The sequence below is a fragment of the Bubalus kerabau genome, chromosome 2 (genome assembly GCF_029407905.1).
Source record: "Bubalus kerabau isolate K-KA32 ecotype Philippines breed swamp buffalo chromosome 2, PCC_UOA_SB_1v2, whole genome shotgun sequence".
NCBI classification, from domain to species: domain Eukaryota; kingdom Metazoa; phylum Chordata; class Mammalia; order Artiodactyla; family Bovidae; genus Bubalus; species Bubalus kerabau.
Genome location: NC_073625.1, coordinates 174,148,534 through 174,159,726, shown reverse-complemented (window position 1 = coordinate 174,159,726; position 11,193 = coordinate 174,148,534). Strand labels below are relative to the sequence as shown.

The window sequence follows — 11,193 nt, the reverse complement described above, 5'->3', positions numbered from 1 at the left end:
GTTAACTTTGATCATTTTATTAAAAGGGTGCTTGCCAAGTTCCTATTTTTCCTTTTCTAATTAATAATTACTTGGGGGAGAGATTTGTTGAGACTGTAAATATCTTGTTCCTCATTAGACTTTCAACCACATGTTTTAGCATCCCTTGATAATTTTTGCCCAGCTCTTTTACTAGGATGGTAGCAAAACAGTGGTTTTCTAAAACTGTCATTTCTTCTGCATTTTTCTACAACAGGGGAGAGCTGTCCCTAGTGCATATATATACGGACTTGGATGAACTTATAGATTCTAGTTATTAATATATTCCGTTGGTTATAACCCATAACTGTCATACATTTGGATGCTTACTGCCTTTGGGTGTCTCCTTGTACTTTTGATCTATTCCTATTACTAATATGTCTTATTTTCTGTCACAGTCCACGTTGCAGACTCACCTTGTACTTTCCCTGCCCCAATCCTTGAATCAGCCATTACTTCAAGGACCCCTGCTTTTTTTTTTTTATAACAAAGAATGCTCTTTATTTTTAAATTTTATTTAAAAAAATTACCTTTAATGAGAGATGCCTCATGGCTTGTAGGATCTTAGTTTCCAGACCAAGGATTGAACCTGCACCCCCTGCCTTGGAAGCACAGAGTCTTTGAATCGTCAGGAAGTCCAAGAATGCTTTTCAGAAACGAAAACTGTGTGCTGGAGTGTGCTCATTGCCAATTATGTTGACACTTCAAGGTCCTTTCACTGGGCAAAGCTAGAAATACAGTGACGTGAAAGTGTTAGTCAGTCGTTTCCAACTCTCTGCAACCCCATAGACTAGCCCACCAGGCTCCTCTGTCCATGAAGTTCTTCAAGCAAGAGTACTGGAGTGGGTTGCCATTCCCTTCTCTGGGGGATCTTCCCCACCCAGAGATGGAACCCGGGTTCTCCATCACCTGCATTATAGACAGATTCTTTACCATCTGAGCCACCAGGGAAGCCCAAAGAGTCATGCTCTAGTCTCTAATTCCCATCAAACTCTGTGGGGCTTTGCTTGCTTTACTCCATTTCAGGTTTGTTTCTTCCATAGTGAGAACTCTGATTCCTAACATTAGTATATTCATTTATTTGTTCAGATCTAAAAACATAGAAAATAGTTTCAGAATCCTTGTACTCATACTATTACAGCAAACCAAATCTACTAAGTAAAAGATTGTTGCTGCTGCTAAGTCGCTTCAGTCGTGTCTGACTCTGTGCAACCTCAGAGACGGCAGCCCAGCAGGCTCCGCTGTCCCTGGGATTCTCCAGGCAAGAACACTGGAGTGGGTTGACATTTCCTTCTCCAACGCATGAACGTGAAACGTGAAAGTGAAGACGCTCAGTCACGTCAGACTCTTAGCGACCCCATGGACTGCAGCCCACCAGGCTCCTCCATCCATGGGGTTTTCCAGGCAAGAGTACTGGAGTGGGGTGCCATTGCCTTCTCCAAAGTGAAACGCAAGACTTATTTATTTATGTGCGTAGTTGCAAAGAGAGGCTGAAACCTATCAAGATTGCTCCTTGGATATATTGTTACTGGATTAAAACTATCATTCTGGTAATGCCAAAAGGATGGGGGACCTTTTTGGTGGGCAACCAATAATGATTGCCACAGTCTATCAGGGTGTTATTTGGAGAACATTGTGGGAAGGGAGTGAGGTGAGTGAGAGGAGCCTAAACTGCTAAGGGATTTCCCTGGTGGTCCAGTGGCTAAGACTGTGCTGCCAATGCAGGGCCTTGGGTTCAAGCCCTGGTTGGGGAACTAGATCTCACATGCCACAATTAAGAGTCCGCATGCCACAGCTACAGATCCTGCATGCTGCTACAAAGATCAAAGATCCCACGTGCCACAACTGAGACCTGGCACATCCAAATAAATGAATATTAAAAAATGAATAAATGAACTGCCAAAGTCCAGCGACAAGATGGTAAATACTGGAACCAGGGAAGCCCACCATTGCCCATGAAATCATCTAACCCTTCGAGAATCTTACATACTCTAGTCTGTGTCAGGTCCCTGGATAATACATGTCAAATGTATAGCCTCCTATGTCAGAAGAACGCTAGTTGTGTGACCTTGGAGAAGTCATTAACCTCTCTGAGCCTCGCACAAATCACTTTGGCTCCAGGAGAAAGGGTGTCAGCCTGTACATGATGGTGCACAGAAAATTCCTCCAAATTTGCTTTTAATCAATTGTTTGGGCCAATAGCATGCTTTTCTTTCATCGGCAATTACATATTGTTTTAAACGCTGCAGGAACCCCAGGTCCTTTTCATAGATGCCACTGTAATTGCAGTTTTCATCTTAAACCATTTTATTTTCAGAGAGAATGAGAGACTATGTCAAGAATGTAATGAGATGATTCAATGAAAAATATGAACTGCTTGACTACCACACAGGTAATAGCTGATAAAAAAGTCTCCAGTGGCAATGGATCAGGTAGTGTGAAGCGGGTAACTTTTAGTTGTGTGGGTGGAATATATTCTGTTATTTAATCCCCATGTGCTCAAGGCCAGCCAGCCTCAGTGATGACCTGACCTGGCTTTCTCTCAACGGAGGGAGTGGTATCCATGTCAGTAGTGGGGTGTAGAGGCAACCATCGGAGCTTTGAAGTCAGTCAGACCGGTATTGAGATTCCAGATTATTTATTACTGTCTGATACTTAGCTGGTAAAGAATCTGCCTGCAATATGGGAGACCTGGGTTAGATCCCAGGGTTGGGAAGATCCCCTGGAGAAGGGAAAAGCTACCCACTCCAGTATTCTGGCCTGGAGAATTCCATGGACTGTATAGTACATGGGGTTGCAAAGAGTTGGACACGACTGAGTACCTTTCACTTTCTCTTTTCACTTGGCTGTTAAATGGAGTTAAGAAATCTGAGCCTGTAAGATATTATGTGCCTTTGATGAGATAATAAATGGTGAAAACCCAGCACAGAGACACACAGTAAATGTGCTTTTCCCTCTACCTCCACAGCTTCGTGGATTTCCTTCTGTGCCCTGACAAAGTCTTATTTATCATATCTTCTCATCCCCACAATGCCCTCAGCCAGCAATGAGGATTAGACCACCAAGGGATGAGAGCAGAAAGGAGAAATACTTTCTCCTGAACCACACCTGGTATGTTTTTCAGGACTCGAGGAGCACTGAGTCATTAGCTTTGCCCTTTAAAAAAAAAATTTGGTTTTTTTAATTTATTTCTTTTTGTCTGGGCTGGGTCTTTGTTGCTGCACAGGACTTGCTGTAGCTGCGGTGAGTTGGGGCTACTCCCTAGTTGTGGTGTGTGGGCTTCCCACTATGGTGGCTCCTCTTGTTTTGGAGCACAGGTTATAAGCATGGGCTTCAACAGTTGTGACTTGTGGGCTCTAGAGCACAAGCTTAGTAAGTGGGGCTCACAAGCTTAGTTGCTCCAAGGCATGTGGAATCTTCCCGGATTAGGGATCCAACCATGTCTTCTGCATTGGCAGGCAGGTTCTTCACCACTATGAACCACCAGGGGAGCCCTGCTTCTCTCTTTATAAATAAATTTAGTAATGTTTTTAAGCACCTGTACAGTGCGCAGTCTCTGTATTGATCTTTATGGATGAACCAAAGAAGCATAAGATGTAGTCCTTGCTTTCCAGGAACAAAAAAATCCCACTAAGGGCCCAAAATAATTATTATAAAACAAAAATAAATAATTATAACCCAAAGCACACACAGACCTAAGTTCAAACCCTAGCTCTGCCACTTATTAGCTTTGTGACCTTGAACAGTCACTTAGCTTCTCTGTACATCTATTTCCTCACCTGTGACACAGAGCAACCTGGTGAGGCCATCACAAGGTTTAGAATAGCTGCTCCATGTAAGGGACCTGGCACAAGGAAGGCCCTTAGAAAATCCGAGTTCCTTTGTCTTCAAACCATATGGTAGATAAATAGAAGTTAAACTGAGGACCTGTTACAAAACTGCCTGTAAGTCATTGTCAAGTGAAAGGCCCTGAAATAAAGGCTCTTGGAGTTTGGGGGAGGAGAGAACTGTTCAAGTTGAGGTGGGTGGAGGATATTCTTTCATGAAGAAGGGAAGTGCCTAGCATCCTGTAAGGATGGACTGATTTGCTCAGATACATCATGGGAGCCTTGTTTCCTGCACAAAGATAAGGGATAAAGATTTGGATGCCTAAGACAAGTGGCACATGGAAGACTGAAGAAAGTCATTCACTTACCCACCCAGTGCCCAGACTACTGATATTGTTTGTCCTTGAGCTGCCAGTTCTCACTGTCCATCTGTCTCAATGCCTTTGAGTCCACTTTGAATGCATTGTCCCTCCTCATGCAGTAATCAGAGTCCACTGGGCAATAGCAAATGAGCCAGAGGACAGGTATGTACCTAGGAGAAAGGAAATGCTAATGGACAGAGATGTGTTCACCCCAGTGCTCTTCACAAAGTATTGCTTTGAGCAAAAATATACAGAGAAACTTACTTGCAGATGTTCATAACAATCACCAGCTATTGTAAATTATGTTTTGTTCCCAAGTATCAGCTCCTTCGGGCTTCCCTGGTGGCTAAGATGGTAAAGAATCTGCCTGCAAGGCAGGAGACCCGGGTTTGATCCCTGGAAGGGGAAGATCCCCTCCAGAAGGAAATAGCTACCCACTCCAGTATTCTTGCCTGGAGAATTCAATTGACAGAAGAGCCTGGAGGGCTACAGTCCATGGGGTCACAAACAGTCAGACATGACTGAGCGATTTCCACCACCATCACCATCAACTCCCTCTTCTGTAAAAGAATCATACCTCTCTTCTTTGCCAGAACTCTCCAAGGATGGAGTATAGTTGTATCCCATTGACTTTAGGATAGCCAATCGAATGTGAGAGGATGTAACAGGCAGCACATCAGAGCATAAACATTAAATGCATCTCATGATTTATTTGGTCTCATGTTCTTGTCTTCTTAGATGATGCTACTGTCAATCTGCATCCTAGAATAAGAAAGCTTGGTGCTCAAGGGGAGCTAAGCACAGCCAAGTCATGACAGATAAAGACCAGTAGACCAGAACACCCGTGAGCTAGATGTGTTTGTTATTGTAAACCGCTGAGGTGTGGAGGTTGGTTGTTGACACAGCAAAAGCCGACAAGTACATCAACATTAACTGAACACTTGTTCAGTGCTGACACTATCCTGAGCATAGATGTGTGTTCTCTCATTTAATCTTCACATTAATCACGCAAGGTAGTGTTTCATCCAGTGTTTTCTATTGTAAACATCAGAAAATTACTCTGGCTGTGTACAAAAGGAAGTACAAGGGGAAGACTTCTGCTTCCAGCCAAGAGGGAACAACAGAGGCTGGATGTGCTCTCATACCCGAAAGAACTAAAAAGGATATGAAATATATAAAACTGTGGTTTTTAAGATATTAGATGATAGGCAGTGAAGGAGAGTAATCTCTGAGACATGGGAGCTTTCAGGTCATGGTGCAAAAAAAGGGGAAGCCTGGCAGAGCTTAGTGATCTCCTTGGTTTGGGAATATGGAGCTGAGAGCAAGAAGGCCAAGGCAACTAAAATTTTCAGGGAAGCATACTGGAAAGGAGAAAGCTACACAGAGAGAGAACCAGGGAGATTTTCAAAAGGTGCCCCTCAAAGATGCAGTTGAGCACAGGTCAGAGCACGCATAAGAGGAAATTCTGTAAGGCGTGGCAAGTAATACCAATGAAACTAGAGGGAACAATCCCTGGAGCTCACCTAAAACTAGAAATAACACCTCTCCCCACCAGCCAGAGTGGACATCAGGCAAAATACAAAAAGGGTCTTACTCCACAGTGGGAAAAAAATTACCAGGCATGCCAAGAAGCAGGTACCTACAATCCCATAACCCAAAGGGAGGAGAAAAATCAATCCACTGAAACGAACCCAGAAATGACCCAGATAACAGAAGTAGTAGATAAGGACATTTTGAAAAGTATTACTGTATTCATATGTTCAAGATTCTAGAGGAAGGATTGAATATGTTAAATAAAGACATGGGAGATATAAAAAAGGTCCAGGTTGAATTTCTCTTTTTTATTGGAGTATAATTGCTTTACAATGTTGCATTAGTTTCTGCTGTACAACAAAGCGAAGCAGCTACATGTATACCTATTCCTTTTCTCTTGAACCTCTCTCCCACCCCACCCCCATCTCACCTCACTAGGTCAACACAGAGCACTGAGTTGAGCTCCCTGTGCTAGATAGCAGCTTTCCTCTAGCTAGCTATTTTACACATGGTTCAGTTCAGCTCAGTTCAGCCGCTCAGTCGTGTCCGACTCTTTATGACCCTATGAATCACAGCACACCAGGCCTCCCTGTCCATCACCAACTCCCAGAGTTTACTCAAACTCATGTCCATCAAGTCAGTGATGCCATCCAGTGATCTCATCCTCTGTCGTCCCCTTCTCTTCCTGCCCTCAATCCCTCCCAGCATCAGAGTCTTTTCCAATGAGTCAACTCTTCACATGAGGTGGCCAAAGTACTGGAATTTCAGCTTCAGCATCAGTCCTTCCAATGAACACCCAGGGCTGATCTCCTTTAGGATGGACTGGTTGGTTCGCCTTGCAGTCCAAGGGACTCTGAAGAGTCTTCTCCAACACCACAGTTTAAAAGCATCAATTCTTCGGCGCTCAGCTTTCTTCACAGTCCAACTCTCATCTCACATCCATACATGACCAATGGAAAAACCATAGCCTTGACTAGATGGACCTTTGTTGGCAAAGTAACATCTCTGCTTTTCAATATACTATCTAGGTTGGTCATAACTTTCCTTCCAAGGAGTAAGTGTCTTTTAATTTCATGGCTGCAATCACCATCTGCAGTGATTTTGGTGCCCCCCAAAAATAAAGTCTGACACTGTTTCCACTGTTTCCCCATCTATTTCCCATGAAGTGATGGGACCAGATGCCATGATCTTTGTTTTCTGAATGTTGAGTTTTAAGCTAGCTTTTTGACTCTCCTCTTTGACTTTCATCAAGAGGCTCTTTAGTTCCTCTTCACTTTCTGCCTTAAGGGTGGTGTCATCTGCATCTATGAGTTATTGATATTTCTCCTGGCAATCTTGATTCCAGCTTGTGCTTCTTCCAGCCCAGCGTTTCTCATGCTGTACTCTGCATAGAAGTTAAATAAGCAGGATGACAATATACAGCCTTGACGTACTCCTTTTCCTATTTGGAACCAGTCTGTTGTTCCACGTCCAGTTCTAGATGTTGCTTCCTGATCTGCGTATAGGCTTCTCAAGAGGCAGATGTAGTGTATCTATTTTACACATGTAGCTATCTATTTTACACATGATACCACTATAATGGCAGAGAGAAAAGAGGCCTCTTGATGAGGGTGGAAGAGGAGAGTGAAAAAGACAGATAAAACTCAATATTAAGAAAACTCAAATCATGGCATCTGGTCACATCATTTAATGGCAAATAGAAGGGGAAAGGGTGGAAGCAGTGACAGATTTCCTCTTCATGGGCACTAAAATCAACGTGGATGATGACCACAGCCCTGAAATGAGAAGACGATTGCTTCTTAGAAGGAAAGCCATGAAAAACTTAGACAGTGTATCCAAAAATAGAGTCATCACTTTGCTGACAAAGGTCCATATAGTCAAGGCTATGGTCTTTTCAGTAGTCATGTACAGATGTGAGAGCTGGACCATAAAGATGGCAGAGCACTGAAGAACTAATGCTTTTGAACTGTGGTGCTGGAGAAGACTCTTGAGAATCCCTGGGACAGCAAGGAGATCAAGCCAGTCAATCTTAAAGGAAATCAACCCTGAATACTCATTGGAAGGACTAATGCTGAAGCTGAAGCTCTGGTACTTTGACCACCTGATGTGAAGAGCTGACTCTTTGGAAAAGATCCTGGTGCTGGGAAAGATTGAAGGCAGAAGGAGAAGACGGCAACAGAGGATGAGATGGTTGGATGGCATCACTGATTCAATGAACATGAACTTGGACAAGCTCAGGGAGATGGTGAGGGACAAGAGGGCCTGGCATGCTGCAGTCCACAGGGTCACAAAGAGTGGACATGACTTGGTGACTGAACAACAACAATAAGTGTATACGTGTCAATGTTACTCTCTCAATTCGTCCTACCATCCCTTTCCCCAACTGTGTCCACATCCAGGCTGAATTTCTAGAAAGAAATCTACAATGTACGAGATGAAAATACACTGGGTGGGATTAATTGCAGATCGGACATAGTAGAAGGAAAAGTTAGTGAAACTGAAGACATAGAAGCGGTTGAAAATGAAGCACAGAGAAAAAACAGATGAAAAATCTAAATGGAATAACAGCTAGCTGTGGGGCAATTTCAGGCAGCCTGTGCAAGTAGAGTAGGGGTCCTTGAAGGATATTTGAAGAAATAAAAGCCCCCATATTTCTCAATATGAAGAAAACTCTAAACACACAAATCAAAAAAGTTTAAAGAAACTCAAACATAAGACACATAAAGAAAACTACACCAAGGCACATCATAATTGAATTGATTAAAACCACTGATAAAGAAAAATAATTGAAAGTAGCCAGGGAAAAGGAGGGAACATATTACATACAGAGGAACAAAGAGGATAACAGCAGGTTTTTTGTTTTTTTTTTTTGGTCAGAAACAATTTAATATAAAAGACCATGCAGCAACATCTTTAAAGCAATGGAAGAAAAAATCCATCAACCTAAAATTCCTTACTAAGAAGAAAGCTTTCAAAAGTGAGGATAAACAAGGCTTTTTCAAATAGACAAAAGCTTTAAGAACTCACCACCATCAGACCTGTACTATAAGACCCATACAGGTTAAAAGTAAAAGGATAGAAAAGATATATTATGCTAACACTAATTTTAAAAAGAAATGAAAGCATATTTAACAATAGCAAACAAAAGACATTTCAGAGCAGTGAGTATGAGCAGGCAGAAAGAGAGTCGGTTCATAAAGAAACATAACACCCCAAAAGTATATGCGCCTAAAACAAGGCTTCAAAATACATGAAACAAAAAGAGAGAGAACTGTAAGAAGGTGCAGACAGATTCACAAGTATACTTATATACCCTCTCTTAATGATTGACAGAACAGATGGGCAGAAAATAAGTAAGAATATAGAAGACTTGAATAACACGGCTAACCTAATGTCATTGGTATTTCCAGAGCAGTTCACGCGATAGTAGCAGAATACACATTCTTTTCAAGGGCACTCAAAACATTTATAAATATTTATAAAGCTCAACTGTATTCTGAACCATAAAATAAATTTCAGTAAATTTAAAACTATTCAAGTTATAAGAAGAATGACCACATAGAAATGTTAGGAACCAATACTGGAATGATGTCTGGAAAATCTTCAAATATTTGGAAACAAAATAACTAAATTCTAAGTAAGCTATGTGTCAAAAAGAAAAAAAATTACCATGTTTTTTGAACTGAATGTAAATAGAAATACTATGTTGCAAAATTTGTGAGATGCAGTATTTAGAAAACAATATATGGCACTAAAGGCCTGTATTAGACTAGAAAAATGGTCTAAAATAATCAGCTTTGCACCTTAAGGGAAAGAGCAAATGGATGCCAAAAGTAAGCACAAGAAAGGAAAGAGAGCCAAAAAAGCACAGAGAAAATAAATGAAAACAAAAGTTGATATTTGAGACCATCAATAAAATTGATAAACTACTAGCCAAACTGAACAAGCAAAATAAGAAAGAAAAGGCCCAGAATACCAGTATCAGAAACAAGAAAGCTGACATCACTACAGAAATTCTCATGTAATAAAAAGATAATAAGGAAAAATTATGAACTCAATGCCAATATAGTCAACAATTACCTGACATGACAAATGTCTTGAAAGATATAAACTACTATAGTTCATTCAAAAAGAAACACAATAGTTCTGTATCTATTTCAATATAATTGAATTTCTGTTTAAAACTCTCCCCGTAAAGAAAACTCCAGGGCCAGATTATTTCACTGGTGAATTCTACAAAACATTGAAGGAGAAATATTATCATTTCTATATTTATTTTTTCTTAGAAGAAAGAAGAATGTTGTTAACTCATTCTTTTCTTTCTTTTTCTCTTTCCTTTTTAGTGCAATTTGTTAACTTATTCTTGAAATCCAGTCTTCGTTTGGTGTCAAAGCAAGACCAAAATATTACAAGAAAATAAAAGCACAGACAGTATCCGCATGAATATAGACACTAATGGAAATCCAACCATGTAGTAGAAGGACAATATATCACAGCTAGGTGGGATTTATCCCAGGAACGCAAAGCTAGTCCCACATTCGAAACCCAATCAGTGTAATTCACTCTATGACTAGATTTAAGAAGAAAGAAAATTGGGAAATCACAGAATGACTGGGAAGGCTAGAGAGCAAGATCCAGGAAAAAGATACCATAAAAAAAGGCAGGAACAACAAAATTAGCAACAAATGCAGGGCTCAGAAATACAGCTGGAATCACACTCCAAACCCAATCTACTGAGCTGCCATTGACAGCCCTGGTCATTGGATGTAGGAGTGGGTACCACAGCTGATGGCATCCTTGGGGGCTGGATGTTGCTGCTGCCAATGCTTCCATCAAAATGAATTCTCCGCCCTCTTTGTTTTTTTTGGAATAGCTGGTTCCAGCTTTGAAAACCCAGGAGGAAGGGTGTGATTAGCCAAGCTGTCAGGAAGACTGGAAAAGGGAAGGTAACAGAAGGAGTTCTTAGTTGCCAACAGTAGAATCCACTCCACCTATTTCATGCAGGTGAGGACTTAGTGAAGCAGAATAAATAGCGTACAGAATCATTGGGATTGTTGAAAACTAGGCTCCGGATGGAACTTTCAGGAAAATAATTCTGTCGACAGAATGGGTCTGGTAAGGGAACGTCTGCCACAAATGAGATGAGGAAGCTGCCACTCTCACTCCAATTCCAGAAAACAGCTTCCTCTACTTTCCCAGAAGTACCAGCCAGAGGGGATTCCGTAGGCCTAGAGAATGTTCTAGAGGAGCGAACTTCTGAATCTGACTGGTATGTTTGTCTGGCAGAATCCAGATCACAGCCGCATCCAGGGCAAGGGAGGCTAGGACATGAAGGGGTTTTATTTGCTTGATTTTACCAAAAATAAAATGCAATGAGCAGTTGCAAGAAATTTGAGAGCTATGAGTGGGAACTGGGCATTTTTTTTGCCACGCAGCCTGGCATGTGCAGTCTT

The 11,193-nt window shown here is 41.5% G+C and overlaps 1 long non-coding RNA gene across 1 annotated transcript; it reads right to left on the bottom strand.

The window, feature by feature from the left end:
* Positions 1-554: 554 nt before the first annotated feature.
* On the bottom strand, positions 555-4,566 carry LOC129644993 (uncharacterized). Its single transcript, XR_008711108.1, has 3 exons — positions 4,472-4,566; positions 4,214-4,377; positions 555-746 (listed from the first exon to the last, which is right to left on the bottom strand). It is a non-coding gene; the product is annotated as an uncharacterized LOC129644993 (long non-coding RNA).
* Positions 4,567-11,193: the final 6,627 nt, after the last annotated feature.